Here is a 27,606-nt window from a genome sequence, read left to right on the forward strand (position 1 = left end):
ATGTATAGTACATGGTATGGTCTCTTCACAGAGAAGTTGATGAAGTTGATATGGTGATGTGACGTGTTTTAGAGAAAATAGGAACAGCTCTTCTGAAAAGTGAAATCAGATGGCAAATGCTAGCACAGTCAGTTCATCTTGTTCTTCTCTGGCAACGTGGAAGGATGAATTGGACACATACATAAATAATACAGGAACATTTTCTCCTATTACGCCTTTGGATCTTCAAAGTTGGAAACTGAAACAGTATTCACAAGTTTATAACCTGAGTCTGAGCTAGCACTGAAGATGAGGCAGACCCATAAGGGAACTCTTGGTCAATTCCACGATCAGTGCTTTAGTTAGGTTTAGAGAAATTATTGGAAGTTCAACATGGCAGCAGGTACATTTCAAGGAGCTAATGAGTTTCATGAGGATGATAATCAGGTTTTTCATACTCACTCAAGAAAAAAAAAAGAAAAAAATCCCAGTAAGATTTGGAACAAAAATATCTGTGCCATCCAGGATCTTTTTGCAAATTATCACTCTATATTTGGCATATGCTATTTAGTATTTCCTTTAAAATTAATTTCCTAATAAAATTTTGTAACAAATGCATGTTGTGTGTGTGTGTTATGTGTGTGCATGTGTGTGTGAAAGAGAGAAAAACAGAGACACAGAGGGAGGCACAAAAAATTTTAGAAAATCTGCTTTCCACAGAAATGTTTTGTAGGGAGATTGAAGATAAGGGTATATATGATAAATATGTGACAACATAACTTCTGTCAAAGATGGTGAAACATTAATAAATAGAGAACTGAAGCCAAGAGCCTGGAGCCAGGTGGGGCGATTAAAAAGACAGGTCACTTCTGGATACTTAATGAAACTGGAGAGGCATGGGATTTCCACCAGAAGTGGGTTGGAATTGGAGTCAGTTTCATCTGAATGGGAGGGGACAGGCTACTCATCCGGGTCCAGTGGTGCAGACACGGCATGCTGCTAGGCCTCGTCACCTCACACCAGCTGTGGGAGCAGCCACGAGCTGGTGCACAATGCAACCGGGGGTCTATTCTGCACTGTGAGGGAAGAGTGCCTATTTTCTCACCTGATTACCATGAGGTAAGAGAAGCACTAGTCCTGAAAGCCAGCACGCCAGGAGAATTCCAGAGTTCTGTTGTCAGTTAGAGCAATTAGGGAGATTCCCAAACAAGAAAAGCAGTAAGGGCTTCCCTGGTGGCGTAGTGGTTGAGAGTCCGCCTGCCGATGCAGGGGACATGGGTTCGTTCTCCGGTCCGGGAGGATCCCACATGCTGCAGAGTGGCTGGGCCCGTGAGCCATGGCTGCTGAGCCTGTGCGTATGGAGCCTGTGCTCCGCAACGGGAGAGGCCACAACAGTGAGAGGCCCGCGTACCGCAAAAAAAAAAAAAAAAAAAAAGAAAAGCAGTAAGTAAACAAAAATCAGACCAGTTAAATTTGCATCTCTTAGGAAGGAGAACAAGCTGATATTTTTCTGCAAAGCTTCCTAGGTGATATTAATGTAAGTTAATGTAAGTAATGTTCTGGATGGAATTACAGACTTTAGTATATTCTAACCATTTGTGCTTACTATTTTTATAGCAGTTAATTCCATGAAGGAAATCCACATTTTCTTGGAATAGATTGGAGGCACCTTAAGAGCAGGGACTAATTGTTTGTTTTTGTTTATTTTTTATGTCTATTATATCCTTAGTATCCATCACATTGCCTGGCATTACTAGATTCTTAGAAATATTTATTTTATGAACATTCATGATTGAATACATGATTGCATAATTCCATATCTTGTTTTTTGGTCCCACTGGTATTACCTCAGACATCTACTGGCAGGCTGTTTTCTCTTTGTCCATGACTGGTTCCCCTGTCTATCACACACAGGCTGGGTAAGTTCCTATAGTAACGCCAATAAAACAACTCTCCAGAGTGTCTCTTGTGAGGTTACCCTCCAAAGCCATCAGTACCAGGTGTATTAGTTTCCTAGGGCTGCCATAACAAAGAATAGCAAACTGGATGGTTTAAACCAACAAAAATGTGTGCTCTTACAGGTCTGGAAGCTAGATGTCTGAAATCAAGGTGTCAGTCATACTCCCTCTGAAGGCTCTGACAAAGAAGACTGCCTTGCCTCCTTTAGGTTCTGTTGACTGTGGGCATTCCTGGGCTGTGGCAGGCTAACTCCAGGTTTCTGCCCCCATTTTCTCTCTATAAACTTCTCTGTCCTCTTCTACTTGTAAGGATACAAATTATTGGATTTACGCTCACCACCCTAATTTCAGAATGGTTTAATCTTGAGATTATTAACGAACTTCATGTGCAAACACCCTATTTCTAAAAAAGATCACAATCTGAGGTTCTGCGTGGACATGACTTTTGGGGGAATGCTATTCGACTCACTACACTAGGATAGTCAAAGGACTAATTAGAAATTGTCTCTGTTGAGGGTTTAATGCTGTGTTAGTACCATGACAAACATCCAATAGGACAGCTTTGCCAAACCAGGGAATTTCTAGTTTGAGTCAAAAACTAAATGTACTGCATTTCAAGAGCCAATAAAAACATGTAAAACATACCAAATAGTTTTTGTCTTATTATTTCTGCAATTCTTTATTTTGCTCCAGGGAGAAAAATACAATTGTTTGTTAAAAATTATCATTGAGTATCATATATGCAGATGTAAGTGTTGTTTCTATATGTAGGAACTTCATTAGGTAGATTCTAGATTCATCCTAATGACTCATAATACAACTTTAGCTGTAAAAAATCATTTTTACTGTGGCAAGGAAAGCACATTCTTATATGAGGGTAGTGTCTTTAAAACAGACTCTGGAACTCAAAATTCATGAATTTTCAGGTTTGTAGATTATGTTTGTTATACTAGAAAAAACGTATGCTTCACCATTAAGGATTCTAGAACACAGTGAGATTTCTTCCTGGAAGTGTTGGGCTGCTTCAAGGCGGAAGAAAGAGCCTGGCGTCAGCAACAGAGACACCAACGGTTTAATGGAAGGGGAGTCTTACATGTCTGAAACAAGCTCCTGGAACAACACCCCACCATGTGTGGAAATAGAGGGCAGGACATGGTGTCAGTCTTCGCTCCTGGGGAGAAGAGGAGGTTACCAGTTAGAGAGGGAATTAAGTCAGGTTGGCTCATTGGTTACCAGGGAAACCAGCAGGGGGGGCATGCCCCTCATTGCCCCTTTGATAAGCTATCATAGTGGAGATGTTCTATCCTAATAATTAGCTGGGGTCTGGGGCAAGTATGTAGGAAGGTCAGTCATGTGAGTAGGGTATAGGTGAAGCAGGCACTGGTCGAGCAGGGGGTGTACAGAGAGCAAGAGAACAGCCATCTTGGGTGGCCTGACCATACAAGTGGAAAGTAAAATTATAAATAGTATACAAGGACTCACTTTCTTTTATCTTGTAAAACATACCTGTGAATTAGTTATAACTAGACATTTGAGAAACAGATTCTATTTAATTGATTGCATACTGTTTGTGTCACAATACAAAATTGGAGACTTCTTAGGTCAAGAAATTTCCTTCTATTTATTTAATTTATTCTATGGTATCTGTAAACGAAAAAAATAAGGATATAGACTCCGAAATGGTATATACGTTTCAGAATTGATCTTATGAAAATATTAGTAAAATCAATTTGTTACTCTTACCATGTGTAAATATGGGTGTTTCGGCTGTAAAATGTTATGTGAGTGGCTTTTACAATACAGGCATGCGTACCTTGTTTTTTGTGCTTGGCAAATATTTTGTTTTTTTTACAGATTGAAGGTTGGTGGCAACCCTGCCTCGAGTAAGTCTATCAGTGCCATTTTCGAACAGCATTTGCTCACTCTGTGTCTCTGTGTCATATTTTGGTAATTCTTGCCGTATTTCAAACCCTCCATCGGCAAAAGAATTATGATTTGCTGAAGGCTCAGATGATGGTTAGCGTTTTTTAGCAATAAAATATTCTTAAATCAAATTATGTACATAGTTTTTATAGACGTAATGCTATTGCACACTTAAAAATCTACAGTATAGCATAAACGTAACTTTTCTATGCACTGGGAAACCAAAAAATTTGTCTGATGCTTTATTGCAGTATTCGCTTTATTGCATGGTCTGAAATCAAACCCACAATATATCTGAGGTATGTCTGTATCATCAGCACCAAATCATGCATCATCATCATCATAATAACAATAACAGTAAAATATTAATATTAAAATGCATTTATGGAAAATAATAGTATACTAAAATCAGGCATACTTAAATAGTGTTTTTTTTTTTTTTTTTTTTTTTTTTTTGCAGTATGCGGGCCTCTCGCTATTGTGGCCTCTCCCTTTGCGGAGCACAGGCTCCGGACGCGCAGGCTCAGCGGCCATGGCTCACGGGCCCAGCCGCTCTGCGGCATATGGGATCTTCCCGGACCGGGGCACGAACCCGCGTCCCCTGCATCGGCAGGCGGACTCTCAACCACTGCGCCACGAGGGAAGCCCAATAGTTATATTTTTGATGTGTAGCTTCAGAATATAACATTTATGTTCAAACGTCAATTAAGTATGTTACATTTGTATAGGTATATATTATAATATATATATTTCAAATATATGGCTTTAGGTTAAGTTTCCTTCTTAATGTTTAACAAGTAGAAGGAAATAACTGATGGATTAGAAAGCAAAGGCAATATGCTTTAACGTTTGCCTAGCAGCATTCTGATTAGGGAGAAAAAGGAATTTTGTTTCTAACTCTTATAGCCTAAAGCTTGTTATAAACATGTAGGCAGTATTCATTTGAAGAAACTATCACTATCAAATGGTGACTCTGTGGGAAATCAAACACATTGTGAGAATTGTATAGATTACAACTTGTAAGATAAAGTAGGACATATTTAACTTGCCCTGTAGCTCAAAATAATTCAGTGTTGAATAATATCTTTATTAATGATCAGACAGAAGAGATAAGTAGCACATGAGACCTAAGAATGTTACAATTTTTGAAAAGAAAAAAAGGAAACCTAGGGAAGGCAGAGAACTGTATCAGAAAAAATAAAGGTGCATGAAAATATAAGTAAAGGATAAGATTGAACTTTAAAAATGTAGAATGAAAAAAACACAAGATGTTTGTTTATTGCCATTTTCAAGTTAACATGAAAATCAATCCTTAGAACCTCATAAAGTTTATTTAACATCATAGAAGAAACAATTAATTAAGGACAGTTTTTTCTTCCCTTAAAAAAAAATTCAATCTATTTTCTCATTCTATGGGCTTATTTACTCCCCCCTCCCCGCACTTCACCTATATTCCTATTTCTGCCTTTAAGATTTAACTTTGATTCTATTTTCCTACTTCTGTTTTTCTTCCCAAACTAGGATAAACCAAATAATTTTTTTCTTCTTTTTTCCCCCAATTTTATATCTTTTCCCAGAAGCAAAAATTTCCTGATGAGGTTATAAAAGAATCTAACAGAAAGAATGTCCATTGGCCTATTGCAAAAGTCAAACAGAATCTATGGGTGCATGCCACATAATCTGCATTCATTTAATACAGGTTACAGGCTATTTCAAACTTGCACATGGAAAGACTCTAATTGGAGCATCTGTACTACATGTGTGTCCATTTTTCTCTCTATTCTTAAGGTTTCAAAGCTCAAATATTAGATTTAAATGTAATTTTAATTAGTCCAGGACATTTAAAATTCATATTTATCTATATACACATGAATACACACATGTATAAATACAATATATATTTTTTTACAAATGCATTGTGATCAAGAATTTCTGCTTCTCCATGGGATGGAGTAGTTTGCATCAAGCCAGCATTCCAACCAAAGAAAACTAGAAAACCCAGATAAAATAGAGAAGTCATCTCTTTGAAGCTATCAGAGCTCTGCAGTGGCAATGGTATCTAGAGGGGCTAAAACTCCGGAGATGAAAGACCTTCTGAGAGGTGAGCAGACATCTACAGCCACTTTTATTCTGGAGAACTTAGCTATTTCTAATTCTGCACCACTGTCCAAGAACTGGACCTTTGTGCTGGCAGAAGACTATTGGCAGTGGACAGAGAGCTTTTGGTGGGAATTTGTGCTCAAGAATGCAGGGCTTGTTCCAATCTGGGATTTTATAGGACTGGAACCAAGAAATCTAAGCCATGTTCTAAAATCAGGCAATATTCTCTCAATTTGGGGACAAAATATTAGAGTCAGGTATTGATCAGGGGAGGGGTCCTAGACATTAGATCGATAATTTAAAACTTCTGGGTGATCAAGTGCACATCAGATGTAGACATCTTCCCTTGGGTCTTTCTCTGTGTGGACTGAGCACAGTCCTATTTAGGTTAAGGTGATCAGCCTCCACTCTCTACCTGGTGGAGGGAAACCTTAATCATCACTCAGGGAAGTTAACATCATCTGGAGACTTTTAAAAACACAGTATCTATCAATAAAACAAAATTACTAAGCACACCCAAACCATATGACCAAAATGAAGAGAAAAACAGTAAACTCAGATCTGCAGTGATTCACATATTGGAATTAGCTGACAAGGACTTTAAAATAGCTTTGCTAAATATGCTACAGAAAATAAGGGGAAAAAATAGGGAATTTCACCTGAACACTGACATCTATGAAAAAAGAATTGATTAGAAAGAAGCAGACAGGGTAACGGAAAAATAGACAAAAACCTTGGACACTTCATAAAAGAGGGTCTTGAAATGACCGATAAGCATATGAAAACCTGTCAACTTTATTTTCGTCCGAGAAATATAAATTAAAATCACAAGATGCTAACACTACACACCCACCATCATGAATATGAAGAAAAAGTCAGAAAATAGCAAGTATTGTTAAGCATGTGGAACAATTGGCATAAACAGTTGCAACCATTTAAGAAAAAACTATTTGATAGTATTTTATAGAGCAGAATATACAGATGCAGTTTGATCCAGAAATTCGACACCTTGGTATCTGTTTAACATGTATTAAATGAAAGATGTATAGAAAATATTCAACAGAGCTCTATTCATAATATTCAAAAGTTGAAACAACACGAAATGCCTTTTTACTGTAGAATTGGTATAGTGTATAATAATAGTATACTATCAAACAATGAGAAGACGTGAATAAAGACTGCACAAATCAACATAGAAGAATATCTCAAAAATAATAGGGAGCAAAGTAAGCCAGACACTAAAGAGTACATAATTTAGATTCCATTTACATTAAGTTAAAATAAAGATAAATTTGATCTAAAGTGTTCAAGCTCAGGATAGGGGTTTTATGATTGGTGAACATAAAGAGCAATTTGAGAATATTAATGATATTCTGTTTCTAGATTTGGATGTTATATAGCTGTATTAACTTTATGAAAGTTTACTGAACTGTACACTTATAATTTATATTCATTTCTTTTGTTATATTGTAATAGTATCATTAAAAATAATGACATTTAAAGTCCTGACAAATTTTAATAAACACAAGAGAATTTATTCTACCAAAGTCTTGTTGACCTCTACAGTACTCATATTCAGACTTTACACTGCTTTTATTTCTACTGATGAGACTAACACTACATAATCTATTGCCTATAGTGTTGAAATTGTTTTTTAACTTCTTTGTACAAATTATTTTTGAAAATCAGAATTATTACTGTATTTTAAGCTCTTTCACCAATATTCAACGTATTAAAAATAAAAACAAAATAGTCAATGGCAAGGAACTTTAGACTACATCCAGTGATAAGATAAAACAGACTATTGTAGAAAAGTAGAAACTTAGAAAAATTGTTTAAAACTCTGTGGTGACTTGTTCACTTTCTGGATAGCACTGAAATACTTATAAATCTAAAACAAAAGCAACTCAGATTATTAGGATGACGTTCCCAAGGAAAAGTGAAAATGAAATAAGTGATTTTGCTCATGTGGTTTGTCCAAGAGCCTTGATACGACAATCTTGTTGATAAAAATGTCACCTAGTGAGCAGGACACTTTATTTACAAGAGCTGGTTTACTCAGATATGACCACACAGGTACCATAAATATGACGTTTTAAGAAGTTTTTCTTTATAAATTAAGACAACATGCCAGGTTTTAGCCAAACATAAGCACAAAATATACAGGAATAGCCTCACTTTTTAATGTCCTATCTATTGAAGATTATGTTTAAAGGAGAGCACACAGAAATAGAGAGATTGTGAAAGCATATGTTTTCTGTAGCAGGCTGAAGAGTAGATTTCCGATATCATCAAAGTTATAACTGCTGCATTCAAAATTAAAGAACACATATAAACCTCTAATATATCTGACCTGCTGGTCTATCATTGTTCTTGAAATTTTCATCACATGTATCACTTATTGTTTTAATTTTCTATTTATTCAACATGGACAACATGAATTTTGCCCATAAGGCAATTTCAGCTTCCATTTTATCACTAGCCATCACATTGCTTTAGAATTGTCCTAAATATTAAGGTAGGTTGCAACTTGATGTGAATTTCTTCGATCAGGAGACTAATGTTTCCCAGTAGGAAAACTCCATTTACATGCAACGTTTTTCTTTTCCCCCTTTGACTTTTGGTGAAGCTGCTGTTCTGAGGTAAATGCTCTATTTGTAGCCCCTTCTTCTAAGAATCATTTTATATATGAGTCAGGCTTACATTTTGGTGCCGCTGACCAAGGAATGAGAGAGAAGACAGTTGTGCACCTGGGGTTGTGCTTTTCCTTCCAGACCAGCCAATCAAAGATTCTTAATCCAGAGCAACAAAAGGGGTTTTGTGTTGTGTGCTCACACTTGGGCCCATATTTCCAACACTCACGGCTGTGATTTTCTCAACAAGAGAACTGCCTGGTGACCCTTGTGTGCTTGCCTGCTTCAGTCTGCTGGGATCAGTGTTTTGTGATGTGATTTGTTATGCTGGCGCCTTCTGCTTTCCCAACTAAAGAAAAGTTCCATTTGTTATTTTCTGTGGATTTAAGATAAAGGTAAATTGTTCAAGTGCCTTGAGAGAAGTAAATTTAAAAAGCTAAATATTCAGTACTATAATACAATATTAAATTACAATGAAACACTGACTTTGAAACAGAGGATCTCATTTCAAGTTCTGGCTCTGTCACTTCCTGATGATAAAATTGGACAAGGTGTATCAAGCCCTGTAAAATACAACAATAATAGTTTTCATTTCTTAGGTTTGTGGTGGAGACTAAAAGAGTTAATTAATGTACAGCAAATAGAATAATACCTGGAAGGTATTACATACAACATTAAGATTAGTCATTATTAATGTTATTATTATTACAAATATTCTTAACCAATTCTTCTAACATATGACTTGCTGCTTCAGAACTTCAAGTTGCATTAACACCTGGTTTTATTGATAATCTCTATGATTCAATACTGAGTAACATAACTTGTTTATAAAATATAATGAAGACAAAGGAGATTAATACATTTGATTTTAGTAGCTAATCGTTCATTTCAACAATCATTCATGTTAAGTAACTACTTCATACCAGAAGAGTTAAAAAAGTGTAAGATATAATCCTGGTCTTCAAGGTCCTTGAAGTCTAATAGTGTTTACATTCTAGCAAAGAGAGGGAGAGAGAGAGAGAGAGAGAGAAAGAGAGAGAGAATAAATATGAATGACAGTTCCTGAAAGTGTTATATGTAGTTAAAAAACTTTGGCTCTGGTATATAACTCCATTAAATTAAATTCATTTATGTATTTATTTACTTATTTAATGCCTTGACCCTTCATTCATTATTTTATAGATTAAAATGGTATTAAGTTTCCCACATATATTTACTATAAATAGATATTATTATCCAGAAAAGTAAAATATAAATACACTATGTACCTCTAAAGATAGGACAATTTTTCTTTGCTTTAAGCCAAAAAAAAAAAAAAAACCATCTTAAAAAAAATTCTAGGTGTCCTGGTATATGGAAGGAAAGCATATTGTACCAAAGAGTGGGTTTCCAAAAATATATATATATGTAGAGAATATGTTATTTATATTGTCAAAGAAAATTTGCACCAGATAGAGTTAAACAGACAAGGAAGACTTTATTCAAGACTGCTGCAATAGGGGTGAAGATTACTGCAATATGGGAGAGGGACTGAACTCAACTCCACTTAACAACAGGAAGGAGAGCTTTAAGCACTGGGCAAGCTAGTGGAAAAGTACTAGGCCTAATGTGATTAGGCCATTTATGTTCTCTAATAAGTACTTATGGAAGTTAGGCTCCTCTCCTCCCACAAAGATGAGGAAATATGGGTGCTATCTTTCTTGATGATTACATTCAAAAAGATAGTTCTCAGATCCATGAGAAAGACATTCTTGGCTTATAAAACTGGCAAGAGGTTGGGAGAAGATTTATATATGAAAGGGGAAGAGAAAAAATTTATAATTGGAAGTTTTCTAAATTAAGTGCTCTGGGAAAAGGGATATCAGGGGCCTAGAGTCTGAAAGAATCTGGCTAAGGGGAAGAGTAAGGATGCCTTTGTCAGTTTTCTCCTTCAAAATACATATTTGAAGCTATATTTTAGATTAGAAAACAAAACTGGAAATGAAACAACAAAAGCCAGTAACAGCAACAAAAATGAAGATTTCCACAGTAAATACATAGCCAAACATGTGAGAAGAAAGTTCCAATATATGACCATGTTGGTAATTCAGTTTTGCTGTTTAATGTTTAACAAGACTCGTAAATAGTGATAATGAGACGTCACAAAAGACCCAAGATAGATAAGCACTTAACATAGACCAATGTCTAATGGTTATAGAAAAGTGCAGACACACCACTGTTTTTGGATTTTGAACTTAAACCCATTGCTATTTTAATGCATAACATAATGATTCAAAGGCTGCCCCTATTTGCCAAATTATATTTCATTCAATATGAACAGATGGTCTCTCATTTAGACAAATTGTACCTCAAAACAAAAGATTCAATTCCCTGCTTTACAGAAGATACATATTCTGCCAACAATTTTTCTAAGTAAGTGTATTAGATAAATAAGAAAAGCAGTTGAAATTATGGTTAAATTACCTATCCGCATTGGAGGTTTCCTGTGGACCACATTTTCATTTCTAGTTTTGTAAGTTAGAATATATTTTGAATTCTGTTCCATTGATGAAACATATTTTTAATGCCAGTGACACTGACATTTCAAATTTTAAATGATTACTGCTGAATTACCAAGACTTGCAATTAAATTATAAAATGAGACCAGAGAACTATATAAAAGCTGTACTTAATTTTCTAAATAGCTCTAAAACATTTAAAAATACAATTCTCTATAATTTTTGAACAATTGCTGGTAATTATTTAGTGAAGGTGAAGGAAGGAAGGACAAGAGTCTCTCACAAGGAAGAAAATGAGAGCTTGATGTAGATTATATGTTGTTTTTCAATTTAAACAAGAAAAACTGCCATCTCAATCTGTGAACAATTATATAATCATAGTCATTGCGTTACCTTCGCCGTCACCATCATTATAATCATCATCAGTATCATATCACCATCATCATATATGAACCTCAGAGGGAAAGAAACCCAAAACAAAACAAAAACTAAATTCATTTCCCTTAGCTCCAAATACTGCTCCAAGTATTGTTTCTGTTTCTCTTGATCAACTTAAGAGCTTCCTACCTCTGTTTTCCCTCTGTCCATCAGCCTTTGCTGAAAATCTCCACAGAAACCGCTCTCTTAAAAGCATCAAACACATAATTGTGCACTGCTGAAACCAGTGTCAGCAATTTAACCTCATCATCTTTAAGATCATCGCCTTTAACATCATCGCTTGTCCCAATCTCTGTAAATGATACCAAATCCACCTAGTTGCCCAAGCCCCTAAACTGAGATTATGTTTGACTCTTGGTTCTCCATTCCTCTATGTACAATCTCTAGAGAGGTTACACACATTTGCTGTTGTATCTCCAACTGCCACTAATCTTGTGTAAGTCACTCAATATTGTCTTTGTTCCTGCATTTTCTCCTAACTTGTCACCCTTTTTCTCATGGACCCCTCCCATCCTTTCTCTACAGGATATACAAAATTACCTTAAATAAAGAGGATCATATTACTCCACTTAAAATTTTGCACTGATTTTCCAGTGTATTTTGATTTAAAATTAAAACTCACTTAAATGACCCCTGTTAGAGCTCCTACTTATCTACAAAACCTACAATTTCTTCATTTTTCTTTTTGCCCATTTAGTTCTAACTGGTCTGGCCTCTTTCCATTTCTTAATCATAGCCACTGCCTTCCTGTCTTAAGGCCTTCACACATGAGGTTGTTCCTTCCTGGTAAGTTCTTTTCCCAGATTTTTCCATGGCTGTTTTCTATCCTTGTGTGTGCATATGTCCAAACTCATCAAATTGTATACATTAAATATGTGCAGTTTATTGCATATCGTTTATATGTTAATAAAGCTGTTAAAAGACTTTGTTTTAAAGTTGCCACTCCAGAAATACTTTACCTCATCTCTCTCTTAATTTTTCTTCAATTTTTCTCCAACTCTTTACCCTATTTATTTTGCACATATCCTGTTCACTTACTTTGTAACTGAATATTTCCTTGCTTACTTTTTTATGGTAATCATGGAGAAATTACCTATCAGCTCGGACGATTTCCTATGGGATACATTTTTATTTAGATTTGTGAGTCAGAAAATATTTTTAAAATTCTATTCCATAAATGAGACTAAATTATGATAATGCTGACCTCAGTAAATGCTCTAAATGCTAAAGATCATGTATGTACTGTTTACTGCTTTATATTCAGTGACTAGCACAGTATTTGGCACATGAGGCCAAATATTAATATGATTTAGTTATAAATTATATATAAGTGTATTTCCAATCAATTAATGGAGTAAGATAAAAGCTTACTCTTCTCCACAGAAAACTTACAAATTCCCATCACTTTATTAACCATAGTATAGGAGATTTTTAAAATACTTTTCTTCTGCAAAGATAGGAACATATTTTAAACTGAAGACTGCATTTCATTATGCCACATTTAATAGAAACCCAAATGTAAAATCTGTATCGACTCCTCTTATATAAAACACTATTTTTTGATGGTGACATTCTTTTGACAAACACGTTCCTTGGTAGAATAGGTTGTTAGCCTAATCTACCAAGGAGAAAATTTAAATTACAAAAATAAAATGAGAAGCTCCCAAGCATTATATCTTAGGCTTCTGTCTTGATTTCATAAGTACTAAATTGTCCTACTGGTTTGGAAGGAACATTGTATAGCTGCAGCTTATTGATGGAAATTTCTGAATTTAATCGGTTAGATGTTATCAAGAGAAAAATAATTTTATATCAACTGCACATTTCTTCCTTTCCTTTGAGAAACAGAACAATAAATACATATATAAAAGGACTTTGAAAAGAGGTTTGCACTTAAGTCCGAAACTGAAAGAAGAGGAACATCTTCCACACTCTACTTGAACACAGCTGGAAGGCTTAATGAATAAGAACATTGAGTTCTCCTTTACAGCAAGGTTAATTTAGAGCTTTTCTGCCTGCAGAATTATCCATAAATTAATTTCTACAACCTATAATATTTTTATTAGCTCTTTCAGGAGAAAATTTGAAAGTAATGTGTATAAAAATCCTATAATCTTACATTTTCTGCTTAAGAAATGAGATGAAATACCAAACAGAAATGTTTCTGTGCTGTATCTTATGCTTATCAATTAGCAGTGTTATCAAAATACATGAGTTTTAGACATGAATAAAAGACTAAATTGTGTGATTAGAAACATTTCCTGCTTTGATAAGTTTTTCAATATGACTTCCAGTGCTTATTTTAAATATAAAGCTATCCTCTTGCTTATCAAGTTTGCTATAATCCATTGTGAATTACTTGTCAAGAGACCTATTTCTTTCCACTCCTGTTTTCTAGTGCCTGATTATATGAACTTTATCACTTATTTAACCACTTTTCCTAAATTAACCAGGTTTCCTAAGCAACAAAATGAGTTTTGGCCTAAAAATAATTACTGACAGACCATCTATCATTAATAAATTAGGATTGACCTACTTTATTATTAAATAACGTATGACTAACCTTTCCAACCTAATCAAATTATACAGTGGTATTTTGCCAAAAAGGCATTCCTTTTACGGAACTGGTTTAGAATATATTTCAACTATTTTAATTTACATGTCCCTATTTTAAAATTGTGCAGTTTTGCTATATTCACAGGACATTTGTGCTTTCTCTTCTGTAAAATGTTTGGAAGGGTTTGCTTATGTTCATACTTCCCTGTTCCTCTTTTTCTTATGTTTTTAAAGGAGTTTCTTCATATAGTTCAGATTATAATCCTTTGGTAAATAATTGTGCTGAAATAATAGTTCCCAATTTTTGCCTTCTTTTACTGTCTCACACTTTTTAATCTGTATTTTTAGGAGCAAACTTCTTAAATTTAATATAGTTCTATCTATCATTTCTTTCTTTTATGGTAAATTATTTTAAGTTTTGTTAAAAAATTTTTTCCTTACAGAGAAACAGGAACATTTATAGGGTAATTTTTATTATTCACTAATTAATATTTTAAAGGATACTTCAAATTCTGGATATTACATATTATTCATCAAATCATATTCATTAGTTCATATTAATTAATCTATACTATTTCACTTCAAAGTCTAATTGATTTTAGTATGATGTGTGATAAGAACCCTATTTCCTATTTTCATAGGAAAAGTCAGTATTCCCAGAATCATTTAATAAATAGTCTGTCCTTTCACCCCCTGACCTACAGTGTCCATTCTGCCTGTATTATGTTTCCGTGTGTGTGAACTTATTTCGGGCTCTCTATTCTGTCCCATCACAAGGAAGCGCTCCTCCTCACGTTTAAACTCTGACAGTCCATGGCAGGCCTTTCTCACTCGGCTGGGCCTCTGGCAGAAGACACCGCATCATTTGCCTCTATTGTGTGGACATCTCCTTGTTCTGCCTTGGATCTTACAGAGCAGACGTCTCTGCCCGACCCCCTCACAGTGCTTAGGCTGCTTCATCTCACACTAGGCTTGCTCGCAGCCTTTTTGGGATCTGTCACCTTCACTGGGCCTCTCCCCAACTGTATCCTTCCTCACTCTGTCAGGCCCTGGCACCCAATTCAGATTGGCCCCGCGTGTGACTGACGTCCTCACCTTGCCTAGGCTCTGACCCCCAAGGTGGGACTTTTCCCTCCCTGACTGTGTCCCTTATAGTCTCTTCAGAATCAAAACAACAGAATTAAACTCTCCCTCAGCTCAAATGATGGAGTTGAAAGAAAAAAGTAAAATCAGCAGGGACCAAAGGGTTCTGCTGTTCCTCAGCAAATAATTACTTCATTAAGGAATATCTGCCCAACTAATGAGCAGAGGAAAAAACAAACAAACTATATATATATATATATATATATATGCCAGAATCTAGCAGATAAAATAATGCTAAATAATTTTTAGTGAATAAGTGAATGAATATTTTTAACAAATAATTAAGTGAATAAATGATTAGATAAAATATTAAAAGTATTAGAAAAACATCATAATTGTAGCTACTATAAAGCTGGGTAGAACTTCATGGATTTCCATAAGGGTAATTTAACTTGTAATTTAATGATTTCACTTGGAATTTCTAATTAGATGGACAAGGTTTTTTTTTTTTTTTAACATCTTTATTGGAGTATAACTGCATTACAATGGTGTGTTAGTTTCTGCTTTATAACAAAGTGAAGCACCTGTACATATACATCTATCCCTATATCTCCTCCCTCTTGTACCTCCCTCCCACCCTCCCTATACAACCCCTCTAGGTGGTCACAAAGCACTGAGCTGATCTCCCTGTGCTATGTGGCCTTCCCACTAGCTATCGGTTTTACATTTAGTAGTGTATATATGCCCATGCCACTCTCTCACTTCGTCCCAGCTTACCCTTCCCCCTTCCCGTGTCCTCAAGTCCATTCTTTAGTAGGTCTGCGTCTTTATTCTCATCTTGCCCCTAGGTTCTTCATGACCTTATTTTTTTTTTTTTAGATTCTATATATATGTGTTAGCATATGGTATTTGTTTTTCTCTTTCTGACTTACTTCACTCTGTATGACAGACTCTAGGTCCATCCACCTCACTACAAATAACTCAATTTCGTTTCTTTTTATGGCTAAGTAATATTCCATTGTATATATGTTCCATATCTTCTTTATCCATTCATCTGTTGATGGACACTTAGGTTGCTTCCATGTCCTGGCTATTATAAATAGAGCTGCAGTGAACATTTTGGTATATGACTCTTTTTGAATAATGGTTTTCTCAGGGTATATGCCCAGTAGTGGGATTGCTGGGGCATGTGGTAGTTCTATTTGTAGTTTTTATTTTTTATTTTTTTGCGGTACGCGGGCCTCTCACTGCTGTGGCCTCTCCCGTTGCGGAGCACAGGCTCCGGACGCGCAGGCTCAGCGACCATGGCTCACGGGCCCAGCTGCTCCGCGGCATGTGGGATCTTCCCGGACTGGGGCACAAACCCGTGTCCCCTGCATTGGCAGGGGGACTCTCAACCACTGCTCCACCAGGGAAGCCCCCAGCTTTCTTTTGATTTCCATTTGCATATCTTTTTCCATCCCCTCACTTTCAGTCTGTAAGTGTCCCCAGGTCTGAAGTGGGTGTCTTGTAGACAGCATATATACGGGTCTTATTTTTGTATCCATTCAGCCAGTCTATGTCTTTTGGTTGGAGCATTTAATCCATTACCTTTAAGGTAGTTATCGATATGTATGTTCCTATTACCATTTTATTAATCGTTTTGGGTTTGTTATTGTAGTTCTTTTCCTCCTCTGGTGTTTCCTGCCTAGAGAAGTTCCTTTAGCATTTGTTGTAGAGCTGGTTTGGTGGTGCTGAATTCTCTTAGCCTTTGCTTGTCTGTAAAGATTTTAACTTCTCCAATGAATCTGAATGAGATCCTTGCTGGGTAGAGTCATCTTGGTTGTAGGTTTTTCCCTTTCATCACAGCTGTTAACCTTATGGGGATCCCTTGTATGTTATTTGTTGCTTTTCCCTTGCTGCTTTTAATATTTTTTCTTTGTATTTAATTTTTGATAGTTTGATTAATATGTGTCTTGGCGTGTTTCTCATTGGATTTATCCTGTATGGGACTATCTGCGCTTCCTGGACTTGATTGACTATTTCCTTTCCCATATTAGGGAAGTTTTCAACTATAAGCTCTTCAAATATTTTCTCAGTCCCTTTCTTTTTCTCTCCTTTTCTGGGACCCCTGTAATTCGAACTTTGGTGTGTTTAATGTTGTCCCAGAGACCTCTGAGACTGTCCTCAGTTCTTTTCATTCTTTTTTCTTTATTCTGCTCTGCAGTAGTTATTTCCAATATTTTATCTTCCAGGTCACTTATCTGTTCTTCTGCCTCCGTTATTCTGCTATTGATTCCTTCTAGAGAATTTTTAATTCCATTTATTGTGTTGTTCATAGTTGTTATTTTGCTCTTAAGTTCTTCTAGGTCATTGTTAAACATTTCTTGTATTTTCTCCATTCTATTTCCCAGATTTTGGATCTTTACTAACATTACTTTTTATTCTTTTTCAGGTGGAGTGCCTATTTCCTCTTCATTTATTTGGTCTGGTGAGTTTTTACCTTGCTCCTTCATATGCTGTGTGTTTCTCTGTCTTCTTATTTTGCTTAACTTACTGTGTTTGGGGTCTCCTTTTTGCAGGCTGCATGTTCGTAGTTCCTGTTGTTTTTGGTTTCTGCCTCCAGTGGCTAAGGTTGGTTCAGAGGGTTGTGTAGGCTTCCTGGTGGAGGGGACTGGTGCCTGTGTTCTGGGGGATGAGATTGGATCTTGTCTTTCTGGTGGGCAGGACTGCGTCTGGTTTTGGGGTGTCTGTGACCTTATGATTTTAGACAGCCTTCTGCTAATGGATGGGGTTGTGTTCCTGTCTTGCTAGTTGTTTGACATAGGGTGTCCAGCACAGTAGCTTCCTTGTCATTGAGTGGAGCTGGGTCTTAGCATTGAAATGGAGATCTCTGGGAGAGCTTTTGCTGTTTGATATTATGTGGAGGTGGGAGGTGTCTGGAGGACCAATGTCCTGAACTCAGCTCTCCCACCTCAGAGACACAGGCCTGATACCCGGCCAGAGCACCAAAACCCTGTCAGCCACACGGGTCATAAGTAAAGGGAGAAAAAAAGAAAGAAAGAAAGAAAAATAAATAAAATAAAGTTATTAAAATAAAAAAAATTATTAAAAAGACAAATAAGAAGCAAAAGAAGTAAGAAATAAAGAAGAGAGCAGCCAAAACAAAATCCACCAATGGTAACAAGCGCTAAAAAGTATACAAAAAAAAAAAAAAGGACAGACAGAACCCTAGGACAGATGGTAAAAGCAAAGCTATAGACACAATCATACAAAGAAGCATGCACATACACGCTCACAAAAAGAGAAAAAGGAAAAAATATATATATATATAAAAGGAAGGGAGCAACCAAATCAATAAACAAATCTACCAATGATAATCAATTCTAAATACTAAACTAAGATAAACATAAAACCAGAAACAAATTAGATGCAGAAAGCAAACCCCAAGTCTACAGTCGCTCCCAAAGTCCACCACCTCAATTTTGGGATGATTCGTTGTCTTTTCATGTATTCCAGAGATACAGGTACATCAAGTTTATTGTGGAGATTTAATCTGCTGCCCCTGAGGCTGCTGGGAGAGATTTCCTTTTCTCTTGTTTGTTCGCACAGCTCCTGGGGTTCAGCTTTGGATTGGGCCCCGCCTCTGCGTGTAGGTCATCTGAGGGCGTCTGTTCTTCGTTCAGACAGGATGGGGTTAAAGGAGCCGCTGATTCGGGGGCTCTGGCTCAATCAGTCTGGGGGGAGGGAGGGGTACGGAGTGCAGGGCGAGCCTGCGGCGGCAGAGGCCAGCGTGACGTTGCAGCAACCTGCGGCGAGCCGTGCTCTCTCCCGGGGAAGTTGTCCCTGGATCCCGGGACCCTGGTAGTGGCGGGCTGCACAGGCTCCCCAGAAGGGGGGTGTGGATAGTGACCTGTGCTTGCTCACAGGTTTCCTGGTGGCTGCACCAGCAGCCTTAGCATTTCACGCCTGTCTCTGGGGTCCGAGTTTTTAGCCACGGTTCACGCCCGTCTCTGGAGCTCGTTTAGGCGGTGCTCTGAATCCCGTCTCCTCTCGCACCCCAAAACTATGGTCTCTTGCCTCCTCGGCAGCTCCAGACTTTTTCCTGGACTCCCTCCCGGCTAGCCGTGGTGCACTAGCCCCCTTCAGGCTGTGTTCATGCAGCCAACCCCAGTCCTCTCCCTGGGATCTGACCTCTGAAAGCCCGAGCCTCAGCTCCCAGCCCCTGCCTGCCTCGGCGGGTGAGCAGACAAGCCTCTAGTACTGGTGAGTGCTGGTCGGCACCGATCCTCTGTGCGGGAATCTCTCCGCTTTGTCCTCCACACCCCTGTTGCTGCGCTCTCCTCCAGGCTCCGAAGCTTCCCCCCTCCACCACCCGCAGTCTCCGCCCACGAAGGGGCTCCTAGTGTGTGGAAACCATTCCTTCTTCACAGCTCCCTCCCACTGGTGCAGGTCCCGTCCCTATTCTTCTGTCTCTGTTTTTTCTTTTTCCCTACCCAGGTACGTGGGGAGTTTCTTGCCTTTTGGGAGGTCTGAGGTCTTCTGCCAGCATTCAGTAGGTGTTCTGTAGGAGTTGTTCAACATGTAGATGGATTTCTGATGTATTTGTGGGGCGGAAGGTGATGTCCACATCTTACTCCTCCGCCATTGTGAAGGTCTCTCTCAATGGATAAGTTTTTGATGTACATATTTACTTTTCAGCTACTCTACTCTTCTGTTAGGGAACAGATAATATTGTTTAAAAGAAGTCAAAGTGTTAACAGAATATATGAGCCTATGAAGGGTAGGAAAGTTATTCAGATAAGTACAAAAGAACATTTAAATAGAGCTTATAAGGTAGGGGATAAAAGGAAAAAATTGTTAAAGGTGGGCCTCAGTAAGAAAAATAACTTATTTGAAGATAATTTTGGTTAAGAAAAAATAAAAATATAGAATTAGAATAGGTACAGGATTTGGAAGGTATAAAAAGCCTAAGGAATAATGCATGCTTAACTTGTTATGAAGTAGGGAACATTAATTTGAACAAGGAGATGGTACAGTAAAAAGAAGAATGCAGGGTAGACTAAACCAGAAAAAATGTCACATAAACAAACTACAAGAAAAATTTAGATGCCTATGCACAAGATGTTGATGGTATATTGTAGTGGCAAAAAAATAGAAAAAGGATTGACAAATAACCATATATGAGTTTATGATTCTAATTGATTTATAAAGTTCACAATTACGCAAGAATATTATCAAATTGGGATGTGGTAAAATTAGTTTTTATTTTCTGTTTTGGATCTTCTCACTCTTCCAAATTCTACCCGGTGGGGGAAAAGTAAACTATCCTGAGATATCTGTTTAATGTGATTTTGAAGTTCGAAATTAGATTTTAGAAGCACAAAAATAAAATTAGCAAATGAAATAAGTGCATTTCTAATGGAACTCTGGAGACCTAACAGTCTATAATAGAATATAATGATAATCGGTTTTCTTGAATATTTTTATGGTTTTAAGTCTATTTTGAGTGTCTTATATTATTTTCATGTTATCAGGCCATTTCTGCTCAATAGTATAGCAATATGAATAAATTCCATTATTTTATTAGTTTGCAAAAAGTAGAATTAGACCATTTTCAAGAATATGCTGAATTTTTTCATTACTTTATGTATCTTCTATCACTTATTTTTCAAAATAATATAAATTCCTAAGTTATTGCTTTAAACTTAAACAACTTAGAGGAAAATACTTATTTCTATATTATTTCATCTAATTTTCAGTGTTGTAAAGATACAAATAACACTGATAATGATAATAAAAATGAATATAGCTTATATATTATCTCAGTAACTATCTATAAAGTTCTCTTATCCCACTGTCGATTTATGATGACAACAGCATTCAAAATGATTTTGCACCTGACAACATGAACATTTAATCTTCAACTTTGGAATAAAAATGGACAACTCTGTATATGCATGAGTGTAAATGATTTGAGAACATAAATGTAATAACACATAGAAGCCTGGAGAAAAATGACCTCTCTTGGTCACAGAATAGACATTTGTGATTTAATTTTTTGCATTTCTTATAAAATAGTGGAACTTCTAGATATAGTGTCGATTTAACAAGTTACATAGTATAAATACCTAGGTAGAATTATTAAAATTTTCAGTTGTAAATTTAAAAATATTAGTTAATATTTTTGATATTAATTTAGATATTAATAGAGTGTATTTTACAAACAAAATGTGCAAAACATTAACAAACAATGGATTAGATGTGTGTACATGTATAAAAATAATTGTCAATTTTTTTAATACTAATCAGAATCTTTCCAAGTACCCTGTTACTATATCAGTTAATGACCAATCAGGGAACAGATAACACTCTCCAAGATAATTCCAGAATTATTTGAAGGAGCAGAGACCTTAGTAGAGGGCAATTCCTCAAGAAGGAAACCAGGGGCATACAAATCTCAAATTTACATTTATCCTTTCCTTCCATTTCCTGCTGGGCTCCTCTTTGGAAACCAAAGGGCAAAAATGTCCACTGATGTAGGGCATAGCTGTCAGGCTCTCAGGGTAGAGAGCAGGTGGATTATAAAATGGACCTTGAGTGGCAAATGAAAGATACTTTGGAAAGAAAGAGTTCACTTAAGTTAGGAACTATTGTTACTTTCAAATACTGATGGAAATGGCAGAGTTAAGAAAGAAGATTTGATAATGAGAGGAAGGTAGAATTTTTAGAATCAAGTCCCTAAATAGGCAAGACAGCAGCAAAAATGCAGGGACTCTTCTCTGACACGGGTAGGGATTATTTATACATTCTAACAGTGACCAAATCAGTTTTCATCCTACTGATACATAATGGTTGATGTGTCTGACTCACTGGTCCTTCTTCAGTGGAAAGGAGTTGAAGAAAAACTTAATATTATCAACACCTAGAATAAAAAGAGAGAGAAGAGAGAGACAGAGAGACAGAGAGACAGAGAGAGAGAAGAGAAGAGAAGAGAAGAGAAGAGATAAATTGTCCAGATGCAAAATACAGGAGATAAATATCAGGAAACAAAAAGGAAGAAAGGGAAGGAAAAAGACTATATATTTGTACATAAAAAAAAAGACTGTTGAGAGTCATAATTAACTGAAGTGTACATTGTGAAAGACGAGTAAAGAGGGAAGTTTTTTGTATGATTTTTTTTTAAACGGAAGAATATAATTTGAAGGCAAGAGTTGTTGGATTTTATAGTTTTCTGTTCTGGAAAACAAGAACTCTTGATAGGCTAGGTATCTACAAAGAATAGGCTATTTCTGGAATTCAATCAACAGGAAGAGGGTATGGTCACAAAAGGAGTTACTGAAATGTAATTAAAATGTATACTCAAATAATTGAATTATAATTCATCTTGAAAATGAACATATTAACAAAAGATTTGGAATCTGTACATATGAAACCAAATATTTTATGATGTTACTGCACAGTAGTATTTCATATTTACTACTATAGCAGTAGCAGACTTACTATAATGGACCTATTTGAACTGAAAGAGATGGATATTTGTGCACTAAAGAAGAATATGCTACCCTCTTATGAAAGGGAGCAAAGCATGGACACTCAGAAGCTACAAAGTCTGAGTTCTAAACCTTACTTACTTGGTCTATGATCTCGAGCAAGTTATATAATTGTATATCACTTTCCTTATTCACAAAGTTGAGTAATAATTGGAACTTCCTCACAGGGTTGATATTAAGATTAGCTTAATTGTCATGCAATATTTCTAGAGCATTACCTTACATGTAATAACTGCCATGTCATCATCATAGGTGTGTTCATCAACTTTCCCAAAGCCTTAGCATTATCAACTTGATCTTTAAGGAAACTTTTTGTTGAAGTATAACTTAAAAACATGAACGTGCCCAACTTACAAGTGGACATATCCATAGATGTTCTCAAAGTGAACACACCTATAGAACCACACAGATCAAGAAACAGAAAATGTTCATTATACAACAGGCCCCCTTAATATAGTGTCATAGTCACTATGCTCCCAAAGGTCACCAAATTAATTTTTTTGGGGGGGGGGATTGTGGTGGTGTTCATGGCTTTATAACTGAAAGTGTGTGATCTCATTAACAAATGTTGTTTTTCTGATTAGAGGAAAGTAAAAGACACTGAATTTTAGATTCACAAACAAGTCACTAGTGATTTTATTAAAATGTATTCATTTTAAAGAAGCCTTATCACCTCTAGGTACCCAAAACAATTGTAGGCTTTGATAATGTGAAGTAGAGAGATAATGTGAAGTAGATATTTGGTTATAATCATATCACTGAGAAATCTATCTATCTATCTGTCTATCTATCTATCTATCCTTGAATGTATCTTTTCATTTTAAATTCAGCTCTACTAACTACACAGTTTTTTAACTTAGTTTTTCCCCAAGCTTTTTAACAATGACCAGCTGATGATTAGGATAACATGTAACAGTGAACAAATTATTTTCATCTGCCCGTCAGACCAAATAGGAAAAGAATAGTGCTTAGGTAAATTCAAACAAAGCTAAATGCAAACACAAGTAACAACAACAAAAATTGTGTATAAAACAAAAGCCAAGGCAGTTGGTTATTATTTAGTGCATGTCTTCATCGAGGAGAGAGATAAGCCTTTGCATAGCTATAAATGGGGAAAGAAATTATTACACCAGTTAACTCTTCCTTTCAACCACATATAGATGTTGATCCTTGAAATGGGCTTAGTTCAAGAATGCAAAAGTTAAACAAATTGAACATAGTATTAATATATCAGGTTCTATCAAAAACTTATGGTTTTTAAGAAAATATTTTTTTAATGCAACCATTTAACTTGGAGAAGATGTAGAGTAAGAATGTGGAATCAGAATTGCAAAAGTTGCTTTACTCTGTATGAATCTAAAACATTATTTAAGACACTCAGTATATAAATACATTATCTTATTATAAATTGTAATAAATTACAATATGATTTAACTCACATGTATAGAATATTCAGGTGAATCAAATGCTTTTGGATGCATGAAAACATCAATGAATGTTTTTAAAGGCTGCGTAATTTTTGACAGTATAATTTACTTGTATTATAGATATTTGAGAAATACAAATAAAATAATTGTTCATTAACATTCTTTTACATCTACATCTCAAACTCTTATCTTGTCCATGTGAATAAAGACACCTGAAAATCTCAGTTTCATCCAAAATTCTTCCTTCTCTCCTTTACTCCTGATAAGTTCTGTTGAACCAATCAAATAACATTACTTACATTACCCCTCTTTTGCACTGTTAATTCCATTAAGTTTTCTTTGGTTCCTCTTGTATAGTGATTGATTCTGACCTGGTCCTTTTGCATTCAGTTTTTTACTGCAAAAGTATCATTCACTTTATCACAGGATATATTTCCCCGACGTACCCTTCTGATGATTTTTTTTCCCTCTGCAAAAGACTTAAATGCTTTTCCCCTCTGCAAAAGACTTAAATGCTTTTCCCATGCCAATAACACAATACTATTTAGCATAGATCTTTAGGCTGTCCAAAATCTAGCTGCAAAATATATTATTTAATTCTTCCTATGTCTAATTTAACCTCAACTCTACTGCAGTGTAATGTCAGCCATTGCTTCTATTTCCTCTGCCTATGACTCTCTAAACTTTATGCTAATTAGAGGTAATAGAATTTTTCTATCAGAGGGACTTGGAGTCAAAGATCTAGATGTAAAGGGAAGAGCACAGATTAAAGTTGAGTTTTCAGCATAGGTACGCAATTTTTTCTTGGAGCGTATGCTTCAGATCAGCAAAAATAGCAATGTTTTAGGAGACACTTGTGTTCACACTGTATATAAGAATGAGAAAGCATCAGTGCTGTATATCAAAAAAAAAAAAAAAAAAAAAACTGTGCGGGGGATGGGATCGTGCCAAAGCCCTCCAAGCTGCCATTGGTGCTAACGCTATTACATTCAATGCAGAGATAATCCACCATCCTGAAAGGATTACTTCTTCTCAAATTCCTCTATCAAGCAGGATGTCCCAGTCCAGTGCTGCCACCTGATGAGCTTTAGTTCAATTTATACTTTAAGTAGAAAGCTGATTTATTTGAGATATCATTTTAATATATTTTAGATATGTGATCTAAATACAACCAATGCCAGATTTAGATAAAATGTAAATGACAATACTGTGTTGATGGACTATTTTGTATGAAGTATATTAGGACTTATTTCCATAAGAATTAAAATAATTTCTATTTAGATAAATATTTTTGCAGATGGAAGTCATAACAGTATTTAACATTTCCAAAAATCAACTCTATAAGCCAATTCTAAAAATAATTGTCTCACAGTCTGCATCTGTTACAATGTTCTGTTAAATTGCAAGACACATGCTTTTGTATCATAAATAAGGTATGGTAAGTTCATATTCTAATATAACTTTACTGTGTTCCAAAAACTTAAACCATCAATTTTCATATAATCATAATGATGTTATAACTTCTTTAGATGAAATCAACAAAGCATAATTTTGAATGACAAGTAAATTAATCCATTAAGATGATAACAATAATACATTTTTCTGTCACAGTATATTCTTTAAGGGAAATGTTATGTCCACAAAAATGAGTCTATTTATCCCTTACTAAAGATAGTAAGACATAACAAAATGAACACTTAATAAAGCATTTAATCCAAAGGTTCTCAGGCATTACTCTAGTTTACCATTAAATATAGCATACTTCACGGAGAAAAATAATCCTACTTAGGTTAAATCAGCTATTGACCCAATAATGTTACGTGACAAACCACCCCGAACCCCAGTGGTTTATATTGAAAACATTTATGTTTCTTGTTCCCTGTGTACAGGTCCCTGGGAAACTTTGCTTTAGGTTGTGATTTAGCTGGTCTTGGCTGGTCTTGTGGGAACTCTGCTCCAGTTACCTGACTTTGGGATATGGATTCAAGTCTTTTTCAAGTGGGTTCAGATTTAAGGGGTCAAGCTACATGGAAGGTCCTATTTTTCTGGCAGACCACTGGAGCACAAGACAGCAAGCCAAGGAAATTCCATTTAAGATCTCTGCTCAGGCACTTTTACACATAGTCATTGGAGAAATCAAATTACCCGGTTAAGTGGAAAATCATACTTCAGGAAAACAGAGTCTTCTGAAAAACGAGGGGAGTGATTATTTGCTGAAGAGTAATTCACTCTATTATAGTCTAATCTTGTTCACAAATATCCACTTTCCTTCTGTATGCAAAATACACATGCATCTTCCTCATGACATGTTCAAAGTCTCATCTATTTATAGCAGTAAGCTAGAGTTCCAGGATCTGGTGATCAACTTAAGTATGAATTAGGCTCTTCTTAGTCCGGAGACCTATGAACTAAAAGACACATTAAACATACAATGGAGACAAAAGGAGGTGGGGGATAAATGGTGGAATTGTGAAAATGGAAAGAATTTGAGCCTCATAGAACTCAGTGGTCTGTAGCAACCCTGAAGTATGGCTGGGCAAAGGTTTCCAGTCTGTTGATTCTGTGTTTCAATTATACACTAATTTAGGCTTCACTTTTCATGTTTAGATGCAGGTCCCCAGTTTAATATTATCCAGCGTTTGGACCCACTCTCTGGGAAGCACTTCCTGCTTCCAGAGCCTCCTTGGCCACAGCTGAGGAGGGATTGGAGAATACTCTCTTTCTGGCAACCAAGAACTCTCTAAGCCTCATTACTATGATATGATATTAGTGGCACATGCATTTGCTTTTTCATCTCAGTCAGTTTCTTTTAACCCAGGGTGTGTGTGCTTTCATTAGCACACCTCTCCCAAATATATTGTGAGTTTTCTGTGTATGATTTCAGTCAATTCCATGTTCCAAAGCCACACTCCTTGAGATGGAAATCTATGTATCTATTTATGTATCTATGTATCTATGTATCTATCTACCATCTAACTATCTACCTCTAGACTTGCCTACAGGTAATTTCGGTTAAAAAAAAAATTCTGTGGGACAATTTGCCTGTTGAAGCCACCTTAATCCTTGTACATGTCTTTGATTTAATGGTGTGTCTTATTATCAGCGTGTTGGATTGGTCTTTTCCTAGAGGCTGCATCTGTGGTTTGGTTTGGTTAGAAACAATTTTATTCCCTAACACTTCCGTTTATTATCTTTCTCTATTCTTTCTCATTTCTGCTTACAAAGCTGGTTAGTTTTTTTCTGAGCCCATTACTTTTTCGTTGTACCTTGTCAAATGTAGCTCACACTATTAACATTCTGCCTATAAACTTCTTTGGTGAAATCAAAATCAGAAGTTTATTAGTTACATGACATAAATCTTCCCAGTTAGTAAAAAACAATTTTACCCAAAGTTTCATCTCTATGTAACATGAACCGCTATTTTTCCAGCCTCCTACAAGAGATTTTTCATCACACACTAATATCAGCACCCGATATGT

General features: G+C 35.9%; 1 long non-coding RNA gene across 1 annotated transcript in view; it reads left to right on the top strand.

The window, feature by feature from the left end:
* Window positions 1–27,606, top strand: part of LOC125961956 (uncharacterized) — a 199,040-nt gene that overhangs the window by 69,556 nt on the left and 101,878 nt on the right. The window contains exon 2 of the long non-coding RNA XR_007473152.1: window positions 17,603–17,638. This is a non-coding gene — a long non-coding RNA (uncharacterized LOC125961956). The remainder of the gene's footprint in view (window positions 1–17,602; window positions 17,639–27,606) is intronic.

The sequence above is a fragment of the Orcinus orca genome, chromosome 18 (genome assembly GCF_937001465.1).
Source record: "Orcinus orca chromosome 18, mOrcOrc1.1, whole genome shotgun sequence".
In the NCBI taxonomy this organism is placed as follows: Eukaryota; Metazoa; Chordata; class Mammalia; order Artiodactyla; family Delphinidae; genus Orcinus; species Orcinus orca.